Source organism: Ictalurus punctatus, chromosome 5, assembly GCF_001660625.3.
Source record: "Ictalurus punctatus breed USDA103 chromosome 5, Coco_2.0, whole genome shotgun sequence".
Taxonomy (NCBI): Eukaryota; Metazoa; Chordata; class Actinopteri; order Siluriformes; family Ictaluridae; genus Ictalurus; species Ictalurus punctatus.
Window position 1 is genome coordinate 18,275,226 of NC_030420.2, and position 23,697 is coordinate 18,298,922.

Consider the following 23,697-nt stretch of genomic DNA (forward strand, 5'->3'; position numbering starts at 1 on the left):
TCTGTATTTAATCTTCATGAGGATCGATGTTATATATAGTAATAGGAATGTGCCGACCCAACTCCTTCCATCAGAGTGTTATGTGCAACGTCAGAGGCTGTGGCTTAAGACCGTTCGTGACCATCGGTTCACACGCGAGGTCTGTGTTCAGTTAACATCATACACGTTCGCACTATAAAATGAATCCGTGACAGTGGACAGCGTTAGCCACAGTAAAAATCATAAAAGCACAGCTGGATTAACGCAGCCCTCGTATGTATCTTCTGTTTTAAGTGATAATGTACTGAATTGTATTACATTTTAAAACATCTTTTTTTTTTTAGTTTGCACAACATCAGAACAGTTACACTCGGCTCATTCGAAAGTGATTGGATGTGTAACGGTTTTGAATGCAATGATATTTCACAGTTAGGGATTGCAGGACTACTCGTTTTTACTGGTTGACCGGTAAGTAAAGGAAAAAAAAAATCATATTTACATGCTTAAAGCATTTAAATTTCAGGGCATCACCATTTTAACCCCATGAGTTAACAGCCACACACAGACTACAAATGAAACTTTGATGCGGCTTCAGTGCCTTAACGATGATTAGTGAATTGTTGCAAAGGATGTGCAAAATAATATACCTGTGTAGTATATTACACTACAGCATCACACTGCCCCAAAAGTCTCCATAACAAAATGTCTTCCAAAATTTTTCATTCTTAGTTTATATTATAGGAATAGTTTTTTCCCCATACCTTTTAGAATGCCTTTTGATGAAACAAGAGCGTATAGAAATCATTCTCATGGCCGTATTGGGAAGCTGAGGTGCAGTTCAGAAAGATGCTGATGGCTCGTCTCTGGAGGAGGAGGAGGCCAAAAACTTCACACTCCTTGGTCGGCAGTCGGACGATAAGGGAAAGCTGGCTGGTGGGTGGGAATTGGCAGGTGACCGCATTGTGGAGAAAACTGCCTTCGACTCAAAACTAGCAAAGTGGGATTGGGTAGTGACGTTCAAAGTGCTCTTTCACATGAAAACAACACAATTCATTATGCCGCAGTGCAAAGAATTTATTTAGCTTTCACGGGCAACAAAAATAATGGTGGGAGGAACTTCTTCAGAGCAGGTGGGAGTGGGATTTTAAAAACAGGGTCATAACAAAATCTCTGCACTTAATGTGAAGTGCTATCAAAGTGTTACCAGTCCATTAAAGCAATAATAAGAAGAAGAACAAAAACAACCCAGACTTTTCCTTGTGTAGGTTCACTGTACAATTGGCTACACCTAGTCTGAATTATTATTATTATTATTATTATTATTATTATTATTATTATTTTAGTATAACACAGTACATTTAGCTGCTTTTTCTTTACTGTCTACCTCACTGTTTTTTTTTCCCACCACCCTGACTAGTCTACACAAACCCAATTAGATTAACCGAGTGAGCTCCCAGACAGGTGGATTGGTGTTATTGTAACATGTCTGACAGTACCTGAGCAGGGAATGAAATCACAGACCTGTGCTTTTGAGTAATGTGTCATTTGTGTTTGCTCAGAGGAAACCACCACTGTCATTTTCTGAGTCAATTCTACCAGCTTTATGTGTCAGGAAGTGTCCCTAGTTCCTTGCAGTCTTTGCTGCACAGCTGGACCTTTCTCCACTTGCTCAATAAAACCTTAAGATGGTGCAATCCAAAGCCTGAGATAGCATCCCTTCTACTTCAGTAAAATGGCGTTCGTCAGGAAGATTACAGTTCTTCAGTCATTGCAAAGCTCTAGTGTCTGTCATTTTTATGCACTTCCTCATGTCTGGGAAATAAGTAAAAATGTATTTATTTATTTTTTGAACGCTCAGTCAGACCACTTAGTATGGAATGAAATGGGCCCTCTCATGTCATGTTAAGATGAAGCTTCTCTTCCCAGCTGGTGGTGATCTTTGTCAGCTTTCCCCCAGGTGTCCAGCAGACCTCACAATGTGCTCCCAGTCAAATAACGCACAGGGCGGCGAGACCAGACTGCATCAGCAGGCTTCATTTAAACAATACGGGGGTGTTGATGATTATGATGATAGTAATCATTGCGAAGACAGTTGAGGCCCATCCAGTACTGAACATCACAGCTTGGGGTCTTCATAAAATAAAGCCAGCCTGTAACAATACAGAGTTCAAAAGAAGGACAGCAGTGACTTTTTCAGGCCAGCTCTGGGCTGCATCATTTTAGTCTTGCTAGGTCAAGCCCATTCTAACTGTAACCCCTTTTTGTCCTATGAGAGCTTATATGCTACCCTCTACTGACCATCACATGGTTGCACTTGCTAGCCTGTTGGAGTCTTGATGACCGAAGGTAAAGCTAGACTCTGTGACTGGCTGTGTGTATTTGCACACCCAGAAGGAACAGACTAAGCCTCTTCAGCTTGCCTGAGTATCCTTACATCTCAGTCTCAATCTGGATTTTGCAGTTTTTGGGCTTTATCATGATTATTTTCTTCTTTTCGTCTTCAGAGATGTCTGTTTTCTTATCAGGTCATTGCCTCCAGAGAAACACTTTTATCACTCCATCAAAGCGTATGCCATAATCTAACGCTCTGGAGATTTGCATACTCTCACATGAATACGGGATCCTGTTTTCTCACTCATCCTCCTTTCCATTTAGACGGGCCAAACAGAGCACACACAGGCATTACATTAATGTTTCCCCATGTGCTGATGGCCGCACACTGGTGTAACACTATGCCGTCTCTCTGCAGGTTCACATCGGAGTGATTACTTACTCAATTTTTGTTCCCATTTCAACAGTTGTCTAAGCAGTAAGGCATTTTTATTCAAATCATAGGCTTACGTTATGTTGTAATCTTCCAAAGCACAATGCACGTCAGCGGCTGAGGATGAGAAATGTGACACCATAGTTTCATGCCATTTATTTTTTTGTTATTACACCATTCTTGTTTTTTTTTCTTCCCCATTTTCTCCCCACTTTGGTCTTGTTAATCCCCAGCCACTTGCTAACGGACAACAACTACCACCCAGTGTGGGTGGGGCAAACACATGCTTCTTCCAAGACGCGTGAAGACAAGTGCCACATCTTTTCAAACTGCTGCTCAAGGCTACTCAGAGAAAAGGTCTATTCTGCATACATGAGCTCCCAGACACCCTTGACTGTCTGTTGTCGCTCTGATTGACAGAAAGGGAGTATGCAATTCCACTTCGGTAAATCACAGAAACCTGTAGACAGTCAATGTTGTGCTTCTCATCAGCTCATCTTTGAGCATTTTAGTATCTTTGGTATGTTTCAAACCTGACTTCAAGGCATCTTCAAATCGGTAATGACCATGCAGTGTACCCATGCATTCCTCTAGCCATGTCCCAAAATGCTAGAAAAATCTCTTTTAAAAGGATCTCTCGAATATTTTATTCTATTAACGTTACCTCACATTTATTCCTGTTATATACTGTACACACTTTGTTGTATATATTAAGTACACTGTACATTAAATTGTTGAATACGCTCTTCAATATATATTCGAGCTTGAAATACTTCAGCTTGAAAGCAAACATGGACCCTCACTTGCCCTTGTGCATACACTTTAACTTTTGTTTACGTATTGAATATACAATGTACAATCACTGAGCACATTATTAGGAACTCTGTGCTAATACTGGGTAGGGCCTCCCTTTGCTCTCAGAACAGCCTCAATACTTTGTGGCAAGGAATCCATGTTGGAAACATTCCTTTGAGATTCTGGTCCATGTTGACATGATTGCATCACGCAGTTCGTGCAGATTTTTCAGGTGCACCTTCATGCTGTGAATCTCCTGTTCTACAACATCCCAAAGGTGTTCTATTGGATTCAGATCTGGTGTCTGGGAAGACTTCTGAAGAACATTTGATCTCATTGTCATGTTCCTGAAACCAGTTTGAGGTGACTAATGCGTCGTGACGTGGTGTATTATCATACTGGAATTAGCCATTAGAAGATGATAAATTGTGGCCATGAAGTGATGCACATGGTCAGCTACAATACTCAAATAGTTTGTGGCATTCAAGTGATGATTGTTTGTTTGGTATTAACAGGCCCAACGTGTGCCAAGAAAACATTCCCCACACCATAACACTATCTACACCAGCCTGGACTGTTTACACAAAGCAGGTTGGGTCCATGGATTCATACCAATTTCTGACTCTACCATCTGTGTGCCTTTAACGGTCCAGTTTTGGTGAGCCTGTGCCCACTACAGGCTCAGCTTTCTATTCTTGGCTGACAGAAGTGGAACCCGACGTGGTCTAGCCAATCCGCCTCAAGGTTCAACGTAATGTCCATTCCGAGATGCTTTTCTGCTCACCACAATTGTACAGAGAGGTTATCTGAGTTACTGTATCCTTTCTGCCAGTTCAAACCCGTCTGGCCATTTTTCCATTGACCTCTATCATCAACAAGGTGTTTCTGTCTCGTCTTTCTTTATTGCACCATTCTGAGTAAACTCTAGAGACTGTACTGTGTGAAAATCGCAGGATATTATAGAAATATTCAAACCAGTTCTTCTGGGCCCCAACAGTCATGCCACAGTCAAAATCACTGATCACATTTTTCCCCCTTTTTGAAGGTTGACATGAACATTACCTGAAGCTTCTGGCCCGAGTTTGCATGATTTTATGCATTGCACTGCTGCCACATGATTGGCTGGTTAGGTAATTGCATTACTACATATTACTACCGAATAAGGCCGTGTTTACACTAGTGCGAGAACGATCCTCGTCCACACTGGCGTTTCCACTGTGATTCAGAAACGATCTCCGTCCACATTACATGACCGAAAACGCATGTTACATGACCATTCATACACACTGGGCATGTGCATACAAGTCTAAACAGGAAGTTGGTTGCTAGTCCAAACCACTGTTCCTTGTAGTGTTTATGCCGCTTGAAATGAGATTTGTTGCAGATTGCTCTAATCATAGCTTGCCTCTTGCGCATGTAGGCAGCTGTAGTATTATAAAATACAGAATTTAACTGCATAATTGCTGCTAAGAATGACAGCAAAGCTTGCGGTTCAGTCTCCGTGTTGTTGTGTATACGATTAAGAGAGCGTAATGGTCATATGGTAGGGGCTTGATGAATCAGGGAAGGATATGCAATGATCCAGAAGACCCAATCAGGGGGCGAGTGTGGGCGAAGCCATGCCACGCCTTTTGATAATTTTTCATTTTGGTCTGTTTACTTAGACTGAAATGCGAGCCCGAGTTTTCAAACTAAAATGGGGTCTTCTGCATTTCCAAAAGTCTCCGTATTTGAGGGTTGAAAAATGCCGGAGTAGTGTAGAGGACAGACGTAACCATAGCAGAAGTTATGAATGAAAATGCACTAGTGTAAACAGGATCTAAAGTGTAGTCTGCATTTAGACTAATGGCCTGGCTTAAGCTACTGTTCTCTCTCTTCACCCATTACTTAAGTGTTACTGAAGGCAGTTAGTGTTTCAGGACATCTACAGAGACTAACAATTATTGCATGAATGTTATCTAAAGCGGGATGTCAGCTACCAGATGCTTTCCCAGTTGAAGTTTCATTAGTTGGCCCATTAGCTAGTCACAATCCTCAAGGTTGCATTGGGTTTGGCTGTTTGAACTTCTGTGCATATGTTAGTTTTAGCACATCCTGACACAGTGACATTTTCAAACAAGATATTACTGGGATGAAAAAAAATCACAGAACCCCGTGTTGGATCCTTCTTTTGTTTACAGAAAAAAGTAAATAAACCAAGTGTGTATAGAAATCACCCTAGCATAGAGAAAATAGAGCCCAGTAAATTACTAGATAATTATGCAAATAATGGTTTTTGTTTCATATTCACTATTTACTCCAAATCCACAGAATACATGGCATTTCTGCAGCGTATAAACATTGGCCTTTGGCTCAGTTAGTGCCTCTTAACACATTTTAACAGAAAATGTCCCCTGCCATCCAAAGAAACCTGCCTGTTTGGTTCAGTTCCTGTAGTAACATCCATCCCGTACCGAATTGCTTTTTCTCTGCAGTCAAACCACGCTAGAGTTTGGAGCCAGGCTGAGATCACCTCGCACAGATAGTCTTAGAATGGTTATTTTGGTCTGCACATGCGTGTGATTGCAGTGTTCTCATGAACCACAACAAAGAGGAAAATGCACCAGGGTTCGATTCAAATGGACTGAACACTGCATATGTGAAAGCATCCTTTGTGACAAAATGTACCACACTCTCCAGCAACAACTACAAGTCATAACATTTTATATCGTCATAATTGAAGTAACAGGAGTGCTTTATCTTGAGTCCACGGTGTCTTTAAACATTGGGTGCTCTTTTGTTGCACACCAGAGCTGTAGGACATCAGCAAATGCTATGAAAGCACGGTGTCGTGTGCACTCAGTAACACTTGCAAATCTCATGATCCAGCACCTGTTCCTGTGGGAACATTTCAGCTTTTCCAAGCAGCTGCACAATCCACATAAAAGTGACAAGAAAGTCCAAACATTTGTTTTTGCTCCTGGTGCCATCACCTCTTCCCACTGATTGTTTACTTGTTTGAACCATGAGGCAAGATAAAGGTTTTAGAATGAAAGCTGAGTTGCTGAAATAAAGACCTAAGCTTCTGACTCGGGGAATTTTCTATCTTCTTTTAAGCAAACAATGTTGCGAGGTTTTTTGTGTGCTTTGGTGTTCTGTGGTTTATAGATGTAAAAGCAAGAAACATTCCTTTCTACTACAATATTGTCGCATCCTAGCAATAAGGGACAGTCAGCTCACCATGCTGCAAGGCATGAAATGACCTTGCCATTAGATTGTGGAGACCCCAATTGTATTTTCAGAAGACAAGTTCCTGGCCTTGAATGAGAGGCAGTAGGTGATGATAAGTTTGTGCTCGGCTCCTTTCTCCAGAGAGAAGGCCACTAAAGTGCTGGTGATAATGTGGCACTGACTGACTGGCTGACAGTGACCTCAGCATGGCTGGGGATAACATCTCTTAATTAGCTCTGCCTTCGTGCACAATGGAGGAGGCTTGAGGATGAACTGCCATTCATCCCGCCTTAATTAGGAGAACGGTCGACGATTAACAATGAGACGTTTAGCCTCAGGGCCGGTTCTTTGAGAGCTAATAGCCTTTAGCTGCCAGGATTAAGTGGAGTCGGGAATCTGTGGATTCTTATTTAAACTTAAAGGCAAAGATAAGGGTTTTTTCCCTACATGTCTGAAGTGATGTTTCCATGAAAGGAGAGGCGTGATGAGAAGCAGTGATTAATTAATAGCGTCTCATTTAATCAAAAATGTTAAAATATTTCATTGTTTTGGAGAGTACTCCTACTATAATGTTTTATATGGGGAAAGACTTCAAGTTGTCATGCCATTAAATGCGAAACGTTAGTGATTGATTTAAGACATGTCCTCTAAGTTCTACAAAATATACTCAAGTATATACTGTATAGTAAAGGGACGACTGGTATAAAAGCATAAATGTGATTTTTAGTTTATGGCAACCTATCAGATTATTGAACAAATTGTTCAGTGTTTTCAGGCACTTTGCTTTGGACTTGCGTGGAAGCACAACAGCACCCCCAGTGGTCATAGAACAGTGAGCAGTATGAAGAAGTGAAACGGAGGCTGATTTCTTGCTAGCCCAGACTGTCGATTCATGCAGCCTGTCAGTGACGATGTTGAAACGTTCTCTAGACTGCCCGGTCAAAGAACAAATTACACAAAAGGACATGACAAAAACCACCTTTTTTTTTATTTTTATCAAAATCTAGTGAAACTAGAAACCATGAATTCAGCTAATTATCTGCCTTTAAGTGTGCGTGTAGATAATCATTTCCCCCTACATCATTCTGTATTATTGATAAGACCTTGTAATATAATGCATTGCTGAACCCTAATAGCTTCATTCAGTACGTTTACATGGACAACAATAATCCGATATTAACCCGATTAAGACAATACTCTGATTAAGAGACTAGCATGTAAAAAGCGATTATTGATGACCTTAATCCGATTAAAATCACACTCGACGTAAACATACCTTAATCACACTATTAACATCATGTGGGAGTTTTCACCGCATTTTGTGACAGGACACGTACACACACGGCAGTGCTCAACCGATGGCAAACGACAGCATGACTGTGTCCGAAACCATGTATTTACCTGCTATATAGTAGGTGAAATGCATGTATCTCAGCTACCTTATAGTAGGTAAGTACGCGGTTTGGGACGCAGCCCATGGCCTCAAGTAGTCGTCTATTTGCACGTATTGTATGTATGGAGAATTTTTAGAAGTTTTAAACAGCGTTTAATATGAAAAGCTGCCTCACTGCTGCGACTTGATCTCAGTCACTGGCACAGTTTTGTTCCTGTCCCAGACTTTTGGTATGACTAACCAAAGGAACTTTTTTTAATGCTCTTAAAGTTACTGTGTTGAAAGTCTCAGCCATGTCCATAGGACTTTTTCCCTTACCTTCACGAACCTGTTGATTTTCTTTGTTCACATTTGTCAACCACAAAGGTGTTTGCGCCAAACTGGTCTGGCTAACACAGATTTGAGATGCACTGATTTAAAGTACATTATATTCATTCAAAAGATGAATAAAATAGAGTAAAATATTTTAATACCAAATACACTTTCATCCTTTGATAGAGCGTGTGTGAAGGCCTGCTGTTGACCTTCTTTGGTCAACCAATCAGCCTGTTCTCTTCACCTTTGGCCATTTTAATTTGCATTTTTATCAGGATTGTTTGACATTAATGTCTCTATTTGGCACCTGAGAAGATGGAGGTTAGCCCTTGGTCACAATGACAGTATGAACCCATGCCACCTGTAATTAACAGAAGCCCTTGTGGTAGTTATATACACTCACTGCCCACTTTATTATGTACACCTTCACATTTATGCAGTTATCCAATTGTCCAATCACAGTGCAGTAGCACGATGCATACACTCATGCAGATTCAAGTCAAGAGCCTCAGTTAATGTTCACATCAAATATCAGAATGGGAGAAACCGTGGACTTTAACTGTGGCATGATTGTTTTGTGCCAGATGGGCTGATTTGAGTATTTCAGAAACTGCTGATCTCCTGGGACTTTCACGCACAACTGAATCTAGAGTTTACACAAAATGGGGCGAAAAACAAAAAACATCCCATGTGCAGAGGGTCTGCAGGCTTGTTGTTGAGAGAGGTCTGAGGAAAATGACCAGACTTATCTGAGATGACAGGAAGGATATAGTAGCTCAAATAATCACTTTTCATAACCGTGGTGAGCAGAAAAGCATCTCAGAAAGCACAATACATCAAACCTTGAGGTGGATGAGCTACAACAGCAGAAGAGCACATCAGGTTCCACTCCTGTCAGCCAAGAACAAAAATCTGAGGCTGTTATGTGCACAGACTCACCAGAACTGAACAGAGGACTGGAAAAAGACCAGGTGATTTAATTAAAAAATAAATAAATAAATAAATAAATAAAAAAAACCTTCCATTTTGGATTTCCTGTTTTTTTACCTATCAAGTTTCACTAGCTGCATTTACATGGACAACAATAATCCACTCTTAATCCGATTAAGACCATACTTTGATTGAGAAACTACCATGTAAACAGCAATTTTTACTTACCTTAATCTAATTAAGGTCATAATCGAATTAAGCTCTAATCGAATTAAGACAGGTGGAGTACTCCTGTTTTAGTCGCATTATGGACGAGTATTACAGACATGTAAACACCTTAATCACATTATGAACGTCGCGTGAGAGTTTTCACCGCATTTTGCGACAGGACACGATCACACAAGGAAATTTTACGTTTTACGGCGATCAAGAGAGTTCGGCTACGTCCTAAATCGCATACGTGCCTACTATAGGCCTGTAGTGGGGAAAAATACATGTATCTCGGCTACTATATAGACGGTAAGTACGCGGTTTGAGACGCAGCCAACGGCTAGAGCAGTTGTCTATTAGCACATATAGCATGAAAAATAATTAACTGCACTTAAAGCGTTCGTAAAAAAAATGAAAATAAAAACACCCAAAACTGTATACGGTACCATAACGAAGATGGACTGTATGTTGATGCGTGAAATTCTGGAGGGACGTCGGACAGCGTGGCGCGGTGATGTAATGATGCGGGTTGTTAATCTAATTATGTTCTAAAACATGTAAAACGGGAACATGACAGGAGTATTCTAAAAGCGACTCATGTAAACACCTTAATCACAATATTATCTTAATCAGAGTAAGGTCAATAATTAGATTACTGCTGTCCATGTAAACATAGTCAGTGAGTCCATGTCCATGATAGCCTGAGATTCGTGTTCTTGGCTGACAGGAGTGGAACCTGATTTGCTCTTCTTCTGCTGTTGTAACTCATCCACCTCTAGGTTATTTTTTTTGTGTGTGCTGAGATGCTTTTCTGCTCACCACACTTGTAAAGAGTGATTATTTGAGTTACTATATCCTTCCTTGAACCAGTCTGGCCATTTTCCTCTGATCTCTCATCAACAAGGCGTTTCCACCCACAGAACTGTCACTCACTCAATGTTTTTTGTTTTCCTCACAATTCTGTGTAAACTCTAGAGACTGTTGTGTGTGTGTGTGTGTGTGTGTGTGTGTGTGTGTGTGTGTGTGTGTGTGTGAAATTTCCAGGAGATCAGCAGTTTCTGAAATACTCAAATCAGCCCATCTGGCACAAAACAACCATTCCACAATCAAGGTCACAGAGAACGCACTTTTTCTTCAATCTGATGTTTGATGTGAACATTACATGAAGCTCTTGACCTGTATCTGCATGATTTTATGCATTGTGCTTCTGCTACATGATTGGCTGATTAGAGAATTGCAAGATTGCGCAGCTGTTCAGGTGTTCCTAATAAGTGGACGGTGAATGTGATAGACAGGTGTCCTGTAACGGTGTGTTTTTTGCCTTGGGGCCAGTGTTCCTGGGATAGGCTCCCTTGCTGTTCTCTCTCTCTCTGTCTTTTGCTCTCTCTCACTCTCGTGAAGCATGTTTGTCACTAGCAAGCCATACTGTAAAAATCAATAAAGGTATGTGAATATTTCAGCCCCGCTTTACTCATTCAAGAATAATTCAAACACATTAGCCCTGATTCCAGTTTCCTTCAACAAATGTTTGGTTTTGTATCATACTTCTAGGATATAATCTTTCCCATGGTAGAACCATGCATCCACAGCCTATTTACTGCCCTGCTAATCTGAATCTACTGTTTGGCAGTACGGGCGTGTAGATGACTTAGCTTTTAACTCATCCTGCTAATTGAACAGGTTCTCACTCTTGCTGCTGGGGACATTGTGCCTGGAGGACAGATGGAGTGTGTGCTCACTATGGTGCTATTTAATATGAATTTGGATTGTAAAAGCTGCTTTTCAGAGTCGGTGCTGAGATTGTGACCTGCCCTGCAGCTCCCCTCGGGTTGTAATCATTAGACGCTGTCAGGCTAATGGGTCGTGGCGGTTGGATACAGGGGGCAAAGGGCATCAGTTTCCCCAGGCTTTCCATGTAGCCTACGCTGGATGGTATCAGGATGAGCTGCTTACTGCTTTTGAAGAATTACTACATTTTACTGTATTTGATCAGGTTTTCATGCTTTTCATCTGGGCTTTTTCCTATAGGTGGATGTTACTTGCTGGGAGATTCAGGATGTATAATAAGAATGATATTAAAGTGCTTTAATGTAAAGTAAAAAAAAAAAAAAACACAATAAAAGAAGAAATGAAATAAATAAGTAAAACATCACTAAAACGAATGATGAATTATGGATGTACCATACAAGTAAAGCAAAAAAGAAATATCTTTTAATTTATTATTGATGAGATTATGATGACGCTGTTTTCCAGAATTGGAAAAAAAAAGATTAAACCCAGTATAATGGTGGCATTTCCAGCATTCATTTTTACAAGATTTTACAGTTTTCACAGGCTTTTACAACAGACTGTACTTTGGCACATTATTTACATCACAAAGCAAAAGCGTCACACACGAGCAATAAACCACTTCGTGTGAGTCTTTTAAGCGCTTTTTTTTTTTTTTATTTGACTCAGGAATGTTTAGCGTGAAATAATTTGTCTGTAAATGCATGACAGTTTGAATTTTGCCCAGTTGTATATAAAGTCTTTCTTAGTGTTATTGAATTTGAGTCTCTGCATTAAAATAAACCTGTTCTTCCATAAGCCTGAGCCAAGCTGTGCAAGTGGATAACTGAGAGCCTGAAAGTTTTTCTAAATTAAAATTGCTGCACATTTATCCAGCCCATTGAGTTAACAGGGCAGGTAATTAAGCTCTAGCCTGAAGCGGAACAGCCCAGAGCCGAGCTTTTGGTGTTCTACGACATCCGAAGCCAAGCATCGTGCCAAATCATTGCTACAATAAAGCCATATCACCTTCCACCATCTTCATTCCTCTCTTCCTTTTCCTTCAGAGTCTGTGCCAAGCAGGAGACCTATATGGCCTTAATGAGACCCTCTGATTTCCTCTTAAAAGTCTCTTAAGGGCCAGTGAAAAATCACATTGGTGAGCCTGGGTAATTGAAAATCTAATGGGTGCTAAGAGGTGGCAGGCTGCTTTGGTGTAGCTGCCTCTAGGGATTTCCGAGTTTCAGACTGAAAGGGAAGACTGATAATACTCAACATGCTGATAGAACTGCTCCTAGTCTTTCCTGTGTGGCTTCATGATTGGTATCAGTCTTTCTTGTATGTTCCTAAAATATGTGAGATTTAAAAAACAAAAATACATTTATTCATCACCCAACTCGGTACAAAATGTAATGTCTTGACTAACTTTTGCAGATTGCACTAAAATTCCGCCTGTTGTGTATCTAAATGCCATCGTGCCATCACTGTGCTGTTCTCTGACTGCTGAATTTCTGCTCTGTCCTAGGGGTTTCAGATCACAAATGAATCAAAGTTGGCCTCGATGTTTCTTATGAAAACAATGTGCGAAAAGACAGTCGGCTTGGGTCTGTTAACAATCGAACATTTCGCAATGCCCCAAATGTTTCAATATTCCACTCTCTTGTACTAACCAGGTTTCCACATTTAATACTCTCACCTCTTCCACCCTGGACATATTTGCCCTTCGGATAACTAGAGCTGTTCCTGCCACCTGTACTTGTCCATACACTCTGGGGTTTGAGGCCAGAATGATGGTAGATGGCTTGCAGGGTCTCGCAGTCCCTCTTCATGACTCTACTGATTATATACTCACTATAGACTTTATCTTAATAGCACTGGGTTAGCCTAGCTATCTAATATCTTAAAGCTTGTTTCCCTGCACTTAATGCATCCACATAGCTAGTGAATAATTTTTGCTACTATTTTGGACACTACAGATGGTAATTATTTTGTCCCTCTCCATCTTCCCTTCTAGTACCTTCTGAAGGGTTCTAGAAAAGGCTAATGGACTCTAAATTATAAGCACATGCACAGATAACATGTTCTAGGCATTTTAGTCAGGCTTTCATTCCTGCCACAAAACAGAAATTGTGCTTTTAGATATAGTCAAGCACCTCATCCGTTGTGCCTACTCTGAGCTCATTAATATTGTTTTTTTCCTAGACCCCAGTGCTGCACTTGATACTTAATCACAGTATCCTGTTTTCCCTGTAACAATCCCACATAGACATCTACACACACAGCCTGGACACGGTTCTAATCAAAGCTCACTGACTGGCAGCACTTCAGCAAACATAAACCCTACACTGCATGAGCTCTGCACAGCGTCCCAGTAAGTTGCACAGCATCCCAGTATTGGATGTCCTTCTGCTTACTGTCTACATGATGGGTGTCCAACTCAAATTCTGCCACATCAGCACTTTTGTGAGCCCCTGAAGGGTCATAATCAGTTAGGGAAATAAGTATTGAATGCGTCAACATTTTTTTCAATAAATATATTTCAAATGAGGCTATTCATATGAGATTTTCACCAGACATCAGTATTAACTCAAGAAATCTGTAAATATAAAGAATTCACAACATTAAAGTCCATAAACAAAGTTGTGTGTGATAAAGTGGAATGATACAGGAAAAAGGAAAAAAAAAGTATTGAACATGCTAAGAAAAAGCAGTTTTCCAAGGTAAGGCAAGGAACCAGCTGAAATCCATAAGTAATTATACCTCCTGTCTATGCAAATTAATATCAGCTGGGTTAGTAAATTGATGGTCTATAAAAAGGCTTTTCGTTACCAAGGTGTCACACAAGAAACATCTCATGATGGGTAAAAGCAAAGAGCTCTCCCAAGACCTTCGCAACATAATTTTTGCGAAACATTGATGGAATCGGATACAGACGTATTTCAAAACTTCTGAATCCTCCAGTAAGCACCACTGGGGCCCATTATCTGCAAGTGGAAGTCACTCCTCCATCAACCAGCTCCTCACAAGATTTATGACCAGGGAGTCAGAAGAATAGTCAGAAGAGTAGCCCAAGAGCCAAGGACCACTCGGAAAGCTCTCCAGAAACACTTGGAGGCAGCAGGTACCATCGTCACAGAGAAAACAATAGGCAATGCACACCACTGCTCACACTCACCCTGCAAGACTCCATTACTAAAGAAAAGGCATGTCGAAGCTTGTTTAAAGTTTGCTACAACTCATTTGGACAAGCCTATGAAATACTGGGAGAGTCTAGTCTGGTCAGACGAGAGAAGAATTGAGCTTTTTGGCTGTCATACTACACACCATGTACGGAGAAGAAATGGCACTGCACATCACCCTAAAAACACTAAACCAACAGTGAAGTTTGGAGGTGGGAGCATCAGGGTGTGGGGCTGTTTTTCATCGGATGGTACTGGCAGACTCCATATAATTGAAGGAACGATGAATGGAGCCCTTTACTGGGAGATTATTGAGAAGAAGTTTTTAAAGAATGTATTCCTTGTTGAAATAAATAAATATTATTCATGCATTTACTGAATACCAGCTGTTGTGATAAGAAACAGAATTAGCCAACCAGGACGATGCGTTTTTCTTGTTTATATTTGAAAGCTATTTGCCAGATAGCTACAGTATTAGCACAGAGATATGAAGGTGAGTGGAGTTTATAATGTAAGATGTAATTTCTCCTTATTAGTAACATACTATTATAATATTTGTCAGAGGCACTGTCATAAAAGTATTCCATGGCAACCTTATTAACATGGAAAGATTATTCAACGGTAGATTGTGCCTTATCACTTTTTACCACAGGGGCCAATGATTGTAATTTGCACTTGTTTTGGGGTGCCTGAGTTAAGCATTGAATTTATTTGTGATGTCACACTTCACAGTAGTGGTTAATGGCTGATATGAAAGTATTAGGTTTTTTATTTTATTTTACCTAGCCACCTAGGTTTAAATGTTATAATTTTATTGTGGAAGTTGTATACACACTAGGGATGTCACGATACCAAAAATCTAGTAGTCGGTACCGATACCACCAAAAGTACACGATACTCGATACCAAAGTTGATACCACGGTGTGGTATAAAAATAAAACAAAAAAACTCTCCTGGAGCATATCTTCCTCTGGCTGATACTGGCAAAGAGAGAGAGAGTGTGGGGGTGGGGGAGGGTATTTTAGTTATCAAACCCTGTCTGATAATGAGTGGATGTGCACTCCTACACACGTACACCTTATACTCTGAATGCAAGCATTAGTTTAAATTCACTGATATGGTGGCAGGCCAAAAAGATTTATTAAAAGCATGAACATTTGAATAATTATTAGTGACATTAGGCTACATTTAGCTGACAGGACACGGGCTGAACGGCGATGCATGGTGGTCCATTAGAAAGTAGTTTATAACACTGCAGTGTGTTAACATCGTTAACAAATAACTGGCTATCGCAAACATTACATGGAGCATAACATTAGCTGGTTTCACAGCAACAATGCAGCTGCCTCAAAAAACATAATATAGGACCATCTTTCAGGTGCCTCGCCAAATTCCAGGTGTTTCCTCACTTTATTTGAAATGAACGATAGCATCGGTTGCACACCGGAAACTGATACTAGCTTCCCTCTCAACGAGTCGGGGCGGAGCTAAAGTTGTTAAGCTAAGCTAAACTTCTGTAGTTTTTCCCGTGTGTTTGTAGGCATTCCTCTTCTTCTTCACTTGTGGACCAACTAAAACACTTGCGTGTAGTTGCTGCCCCCATCAGGTCCGGAAGAATCACAACCTCGGTAGTTTCGTTACAGTCGGTACCAACGGAAATGCCTAAAAACAAGTACCGTCGTGTTTTAATAATGTTGGTACCGAAGTATCGGTTCTCATGACATCCCTAATACACACTGTCTTAGAATCAGAAAAGCTTTAGTTGTGCTGTGTGTTTTATCTCTCTTTACTTGTGCTGAATGTTATTCTGGAGAGGTGTGAATTGTTTGCCACAGTTAGCCAGGCCCGCTGTTGTAAATTAGTTCCTGTTACAGATTACATTATAGAAGCTTATCTTATACAGTCATTCCCTCATCAGCCTTTCTTTTTTCCTCTTTCTTTTGAAGTTATTGAGATGAAAAATGTAGTTTGTCATGTTACTTTGAAACCGGAAAGCATAAACTCCTTTGCCCTAAAGACTCAAGCCTCATGTAAGACCTATAACATTAAACAGTTAAAAAGCAAGATGTAGTGCATTAATAAATAAATAAAATTTAATAATTTCCATCATAAGAAGAATATTACCTCAGACATGCAACTCAAAAACTACTCAAAATGCTTAAATTCTTTATACATCTTGGTTATATTATTGTTTTTATAATTATTATTATTATTATTATTATTATTATTATTATATGGCACTTTCAGCTCCCCTACCGTGTTCTTCAAGCAGGTCAAAGCAGATGTCATTAAATTAAACATTGTGAAAATAAAATAACTTGTCATATATATATATATATATATATATATATATATATATATATATATATATATATATATATATATATATATATATATATATATATATATATAATGTATTTGTTACTTTTGTTGTACTTTGCGTAATGTTTTCTGAACACAAAGTAATGCATTTTCATAATAAGCCTTTTAAATCATAAATATTAGGGTAACTATTTCTGCATTTACTTTACTAAGACCAAGACATGCATTTAGCTTTCATTTATGGTTAATTGATTACAGTTCATTTGTTAATTGATTTTTTTGTGTGTCTTACAGCATTTATTTGTCCATCATAAAGTCTGTTTAAAAAACAAAAACAAAAAACAAAAACCAAACATGCACTCAATGTCAAGATAAAATCAAATCCCTTTTTTTCTTTACTGTGACAGTAGTTTGATGTCTTTGTGCTGCTGCCAGAGAAATAAACAGAGTCGTTTGTATTCTGGCATGTTGAACTTTTCATTGGGAAATGAATCAAGAGATTAAACAGACATGACAAGCAAACAACAGGCATTCCAGTAACTCAGTCAGACAATGTGAAGATTAAATGTATTTTTCATTGGGAATGACACAGTTTTATTGCATTTTCTAAAGACTAAATGGCCTTCACTTGCCTTTGCTTTGGTTTGATTAATATCAAATGGCCATTTCTATGATTAGCTTGAGCACAAGTTTGTTTCATGTAATGTTAATAGAGGATGAAGGCAAAAGATATTGTATAAATGAATAGACTTTAGGCATCATGCCCTTCCACCATGATTAAGATTTGAGTCAGCACATCATCAATTACTGTGTAGACAAATACAATCTTATGGATGCAGAACAAAAAAAATTACTATCCAACATGAAGCTTGAATACTTGATTTTTAGAATGCTGTGAAAGCCATGGTCACCAACCCAGTTCCTGTTCCTGGAGATCTATCTTCTTGAATACTTTAGCTCTAACTACAATCATGCCCATCTGACCATCTTATCATTGCCTTAAGAAGTTCTGAATCAGCTAAACCAGGTGTGTTAGGTTTTGGTTGGAGATGAAACCTGCTGGAATTTAGATCTCAAGGAAGAGGGTTGGTGACCACTGGTGTAAAGTAGAGCCTTTACTATGAAGATTTTCTTCAGAAGTTCTTAACAGAGAGAAGGGCTAAACTGTGCTCTGATTTTGGATGCTGAATGAATTTTTTGGAATATTCTACTTTATTTTAATTTGTGTCTGTTAGTTATTATGAGTTTTTCCCTCTATTTTAAAATTTCTATAAACTAACAGTTACACTGTAATAAAATGCACCTTATTATCGAATGTTTTTGGATGCCTGTAAGTGCTTGTTGAACATCCCATTCCAGATTTAGTCCCCCTAATAACCTTCACTCTTCTGGGAAAGCTTTCCACTAGATTTCGAAGCTTGGCTGTGGAGATTTGTTCAAGAGCATTGGTGAGATCAGGCAGTGATGTCACGTGAGCAGACCTGGGGTGCAGTCAGCATTCCAGTTCATCCCGAAGGCGTTCAGTTGGTTTGAGGTCAGGGCTCTGTGAAGGTCACTTGAATTCTGCTGCACTACCCTTCTTAAACCATGCTTTCATGGCGCTCGCTTTGTGCCTCGGGGCATTGTCATGCTGGAACAAGTTTAGGCACCCTAATTCTAGTGAAGGGAAGTAGTAACGCTACAGTATAAAAAGATATTCTAGTGTGCTTCCAATGTTTTGGAGAAGAAACACACAGGGGTGCAATGGTCAGGCGTCCACATACTTTTGGCCACTGAGTGTAGTGTGGTGGGGAAAATGTCCAATTTAAATCTATAAAAACATTTAGCAAAAAAAAAAAAAAAAGATTTACAGTCGTACTTAAAATTAAAGGCATAAGCAAGGAGAAGCATTCATTTGTAAAGGACACTAAGTGAAAATAGAAACATTTGCACAGAACTACATTTATGGATAAATAATAGAATTCAGAGAATTGAAGAACAGTACTGCGACATCCCTTTTTGAATTTGACATTTAGTATATTGTACATTTTTTAAAATTCCGTTTGTCTATTCGGTTTTAAATTTGTCTGGTTCAACTAAATAAAAAAAAAAAAAAAATCATATTTAAGTTAATTAAAGTCAGTTATAAGTAATGAACTCTGTGTCACCTGAGGGTCCGACTGCACATACACACACCCAGTGCTGTTCCTTTATGCCCTGGAGGACATCGGCCATTTTCTCCACCTCAGCATATTGCTTCTGCAGTGGGGGCGTGGCCTCTGTACTTAATTTGCTTATGGGTCCTCAGACTGATTTAATTTGGATCCTTATGGAAGAATTGTTTGCTGTATTTCTTGTTTTATGTTGTCTCTAAGGCCTGAGGCTGTTGCGTTATGAAATATCTTGCAATATCAACTGTTTTGGCAAAGTTTTTCTTAGCTTACCCTCTTTGTGCTGTCAGTCAGTCAGGTGTTTAGTCTTTCTGTGCGTGTCAGTCAGTTGGTTAAGTATTTATGTGGGTTCTGCCAGTTTAGTGTTTATAAAGACTGATGCAAGTGCAAGATCTTATTGGATTTCTTTAGTAGCTTAAGATGCTATAGCCATTTAATTTGTAAAGGACACACTAAGTAAAAATAGAAACATTTGCACAGAGCTAAATTTATGGATAAATAATAGAATTCAGAGAATTGAGGAACAGTACTGCGACATCCCTGTTTTAAAATGACATTAACAGCTGATCTAAATGTTAAGGTTAAATTGTTTCTAGAAATAAAGGTAATGTCTAGGTATGGTTTTCTGTGTAGAACACTTTCACCCTTCATTTCTTTTAAAGTCTCAGCATAAAAGCTAAGAGAGATCCTTATTCAGCCAAATGACAGCATGTTTTTGATAGGAAGCTCAAGAGGTCTTCCACTGAAAGTACAGATACGGATATTACTATAGGCAAGAATTTTGAAATTAGAGAATATGTATGTATATATTTTATCAACATCATAAAAGCAACCTTGAATGTTACAGCTGAGCAATATAGTTGTGCAATATAGAAATGAATAATACAGCAACTAAAAATAATTTATATATATATAATTTCTGTAAACTGAAAGCAGGGCAGGATCCTAAATAGGATCCATGTGGGATACATGTTTTTATTGGAAGGCAATCTCCTGCATTCATGCTTTGTGTTTTGTCGAATAAACAGTTACTGCAGAGGCATTAAAGCAATATTTGTCCATCTCTTCAGCACTAGTGAAGTTTTTAAAAAGTCAGAGTCATTCAGTAGTTCTTTTTAGATCATAGTTCCAAAAAAATGTGTATGCTGTAGCTTATGATAATGGTCCAAAATTTGGAAAATTCTGTGATTGGAAAAAGAAAAAAAAAAAAGAGGATATATTGTGTTGTTCATTACTTTGAGATTAAACACATGTATAACGACTGTATGGATTGCAAAAGAGCTTATAGCGCCCTCCACTAATATTGGCACCCTTGGTATGAGCAAAGAAGGCTGTGAAAAATTGTCTTTATTGTTTAACCTTTTGATCTTTTGTTTAAAAAATTCACAAAAATACTCTGCTCTCATGGATATCAAACAATTGCAAACAAACACGTCCCCCCCCCCCCCCAAAAAAAAAAATCTTTGTTAAATATAGGTGAGTGACAATTATTGGCACCCTTTTAGACAATGTGCTACCTCCCTTTGCCAAGATAACAGCTGAGTCTTCTCCTATAATGCCTGATGAGAAAAACAGCCCCAAAACATTAAAGAGTCACCACCATATTTAACCGTGGGTATGAGGTACTTTTCCGTATGGCTACCTCTCTGTGTTCTCCAAAACCACCTCTGGTGTTTATCGCCAAAAAGCTTTATGTTGGTTTCATCTGACCATAGATCCCATTTGAAGTTCCAGTAGTGTCTGGCAAGACTTCATTATTTATAACTGACTTTAATTAACTGAAATATGCTTTTTTTTTATTAAGTTGAACCAAACACATTTAAATTGAGTAGACAAGTGGAATTTAAAAATATACAATATACTAAATTACAAATTCATTTTTTCAGGGCTTTTGGCATTCTTTAAATATTTTTGGCATTTAGTCAGCTAACTGTTAGACTAAGAGGAACAATATAAGCTAGTGCTTACAGTCAACAGTTCAGACTCATTAAACTATTTTTGTTATTGTCCATATTTATTTAGAGTAATATATTTGAAACACCAAAACTATTAAATAGCACATATAAGGTTATGCAGTAACCAAAACGTGAATCCAAACTCCAATCTCTTTTAATTTATACTTCAGTGTAGATTTGATATCAGCTGGAATGCTTTTTCAACAATCTTAGAAGTTCCCACATATTCCAAACACTCGGTCGCTTTTGTAAAGTTTTAAATATAAACTACTTGTAGGGGAGGCATTCAAAATCTTTGGGTTTATTAAACTAACACCATACTTACGCAGTAACTCCGGTATTTCTATTTGTCTTTGGAGCAGTTCTCAAGCTTAAGTCTTGAAAACTAACGTTAAGTTCTGTTAAAAATATTTACATTTTTGACTGGTAATACAGCTCAAGCTTTGGCTGTAATTAAATTGATTACTCACAGCACTGGACTCGAACAGAAAATCCCTGCAAATTCAACTGTGATTCAATTATCTAGAACAGCACATTATGTATTCGAGTCTAAGTGACCTTCTTCCCATAGGCTGTGTCAAAGATGGAAAAAATACAATACGAATCTTAAGCTTTTTAACTTCATTAGTGCAGTATTGTTTTCATATATATAGGCTATTTTGCTTGTGTTTTGGCAAAACATGTTTCCTTTAAGAGTTAAGAGTAAAAATAGTTTTAGTGCATGGTTCATTTCAGAACTGTTAACCGTTTTCTGGTAAAGGAACAAAGAATTGGCCCTGGCCTGTGTGTATACACGGTGAACAGCATGATGGTGGTTACAAAGTGAAGCCAAAATGTCTGACACTTTCTAATATCTGGCTGTGGTGCAATACTTAACAACCAATACAAGTGTCTCAGCACCGGCAAGCTGCCACTGTTGGGCCCTTCAGAAAGGCCCTTAACTTTCTCTGCCCCCGGGGCGCCGTATCATGGCTGACCCTGCGCTCTAACCCCAACTTCCTAACAAGCTGGGATATGTGAAGAAAAGAATTTCACTGTGCTGTAATGTGTATGTGACAAACAAAGGCTTCATCTTAATAAGGTAGCTTTTTCCTTTTTTGTGTTGCTACTGTGCAATTTCCCTGTTATACAGTGCCCTCCACTAATATTGGCACCCTTGGTAAATATGAGCAAAGAAGGCTGTGAAAAATTCTAAAGACAAAAATAAGTCAGTTATAATTAATGAACGCCTGAGGGTCCGACTGCACATACACAGATCCAGTGCTGTTCCTTTATGCCCTGGAGGACAGTGGCTATTTTCTCCATCTCAGCACATTGCTTCTGCAGTGGGGGCGTGGCCTCTGTACTTAATTTGCATATGGGTCTGAGGATCTTCAGACTGATTTAATTTGGATCATTATGGAAGAGTTGTTTGCTGTATTTCTTGTTTATGTAGGCCTGAGGCTGTTGCGTTATGAAATGTCTTGCAATATCAAGTGTTTTGGTAAAGTTTTTTTTTTTAGTTTACCCTCTTTGTGCTGTCAATCAGTCAGGTGTATTGTGTGTGTTTATAAAGACTGATGTAAGTGTGTGCACTTATTGGATTTCTTTGTCTAGTTAAAGCAGCTTACGATCTTAGTAGCCCTTTAACTATAATACTGACAAATGTTTTAGATATCAGCCATTTCCAAACAGGAAGAAGAAATGACATTTAGACCATCCATCCTTCCTTCCTCCCTCGCTCTCTTTCTCACTCTCTCTCTTTCTCTTTCTTTCTTTCTCTCTCTCTCTCTCTGTCTCTCTGTGTGTTTAAAGTGCTCCTTTTATTTTTTTTCAGATATTACCTTTCATGTAGTGTGTGATGTAGCTGTTATTGAATGTAAAAACGTCGGCAAAGTTGAAAAAATTAAAGCGCATGACAAACGGGGTTATTGTCATTGGCAATTGTCTCCCAAAAGAAGGAACTGATTTTGAACAGCTGAAACGAGTCGTCAGTAATTCCAGACTTACTTCCTGTACTAACCTACGCAGGTTTGTAACAAAAAAAACCCGCCTCTGGTCTTAATTGGCTGCTCGTGAACAGATGGAGCTGAAAGTCGTTATGGTGGTGGGTGTTTCCTTTTTCGACACACACTAACAGCTGTAGACCAATCACAACAGACTGTGACGTCTGACCAATCAGAGCAGAGTGTGCTCTCTGAAAGGAGGAGTTTAGAATGAATTGTTTAGAACGGATCATTGAACGAGTCGTTTTTGACACTGGGGGGTAAAAGGTAATGCTGCAGTTTAAATTATGAGCACATTAAAGTGTTTTTTGACCTTGAATGCATGTAAATCTGTTGTATGAGAGCTTTAAAACAAAATTAGGCACGTTTCAAAACCATAATAATAGGTGTGCTTTAAATTTGTATATTGAGTAAAATGTAAATTGTTTTGCTTGTTTAAGTTGTGCAACATTTAACCATTTAGATCAAGCAGATTTTACTTACAATTTCATGAAGTTAATTTTACTAAAAAAAAAAAAAAAAAGCAAATGGAAATTGTTGCCAATGTTTTTGTAAGTTATATTTTTTTCTGTGTAATGCATGTAGATTAATTAATTTTTTTCTCATAGCAGTTTGCTTATGACTTCATGGACATAATTTATTCAAGTAGATGGAACATGATTAGATATAGCTGGAATTACTCACTTGAAGTAAACTCTATTGGACACAATTAAGCTGTTAACAAAGCAAAACAAAAAAAAAAG

The 23,697-nt window shown here is 38.8% G+C and overlaps 1 protein-coding gene and 1 long non-coding RNA gene across 3 annotated transcripts in view; both read left to right on the forward strand.

The window, feature by feature from the left end:
- The window catches only part of fbxl17 (F-box and leucine-rich repeat protein 17), a 262,999-nt gene that overhangs the window by 43,930 nt on the left and 195,372 nt on the right, over nt 1-23,697 (forward strand). The window lies entirely within an intron of this gene.
- On the forward strand, nt 1,265-11,055 carry LOC128632849 (uncharacterized). The gene is made up of 2 exons (XR_008396453.1): nt 1,265-3,901; nt 4,054-11,055. It is a non-coding gene; the product is annotated as an uncharacterized LOC128632849 (long non-coding RNA).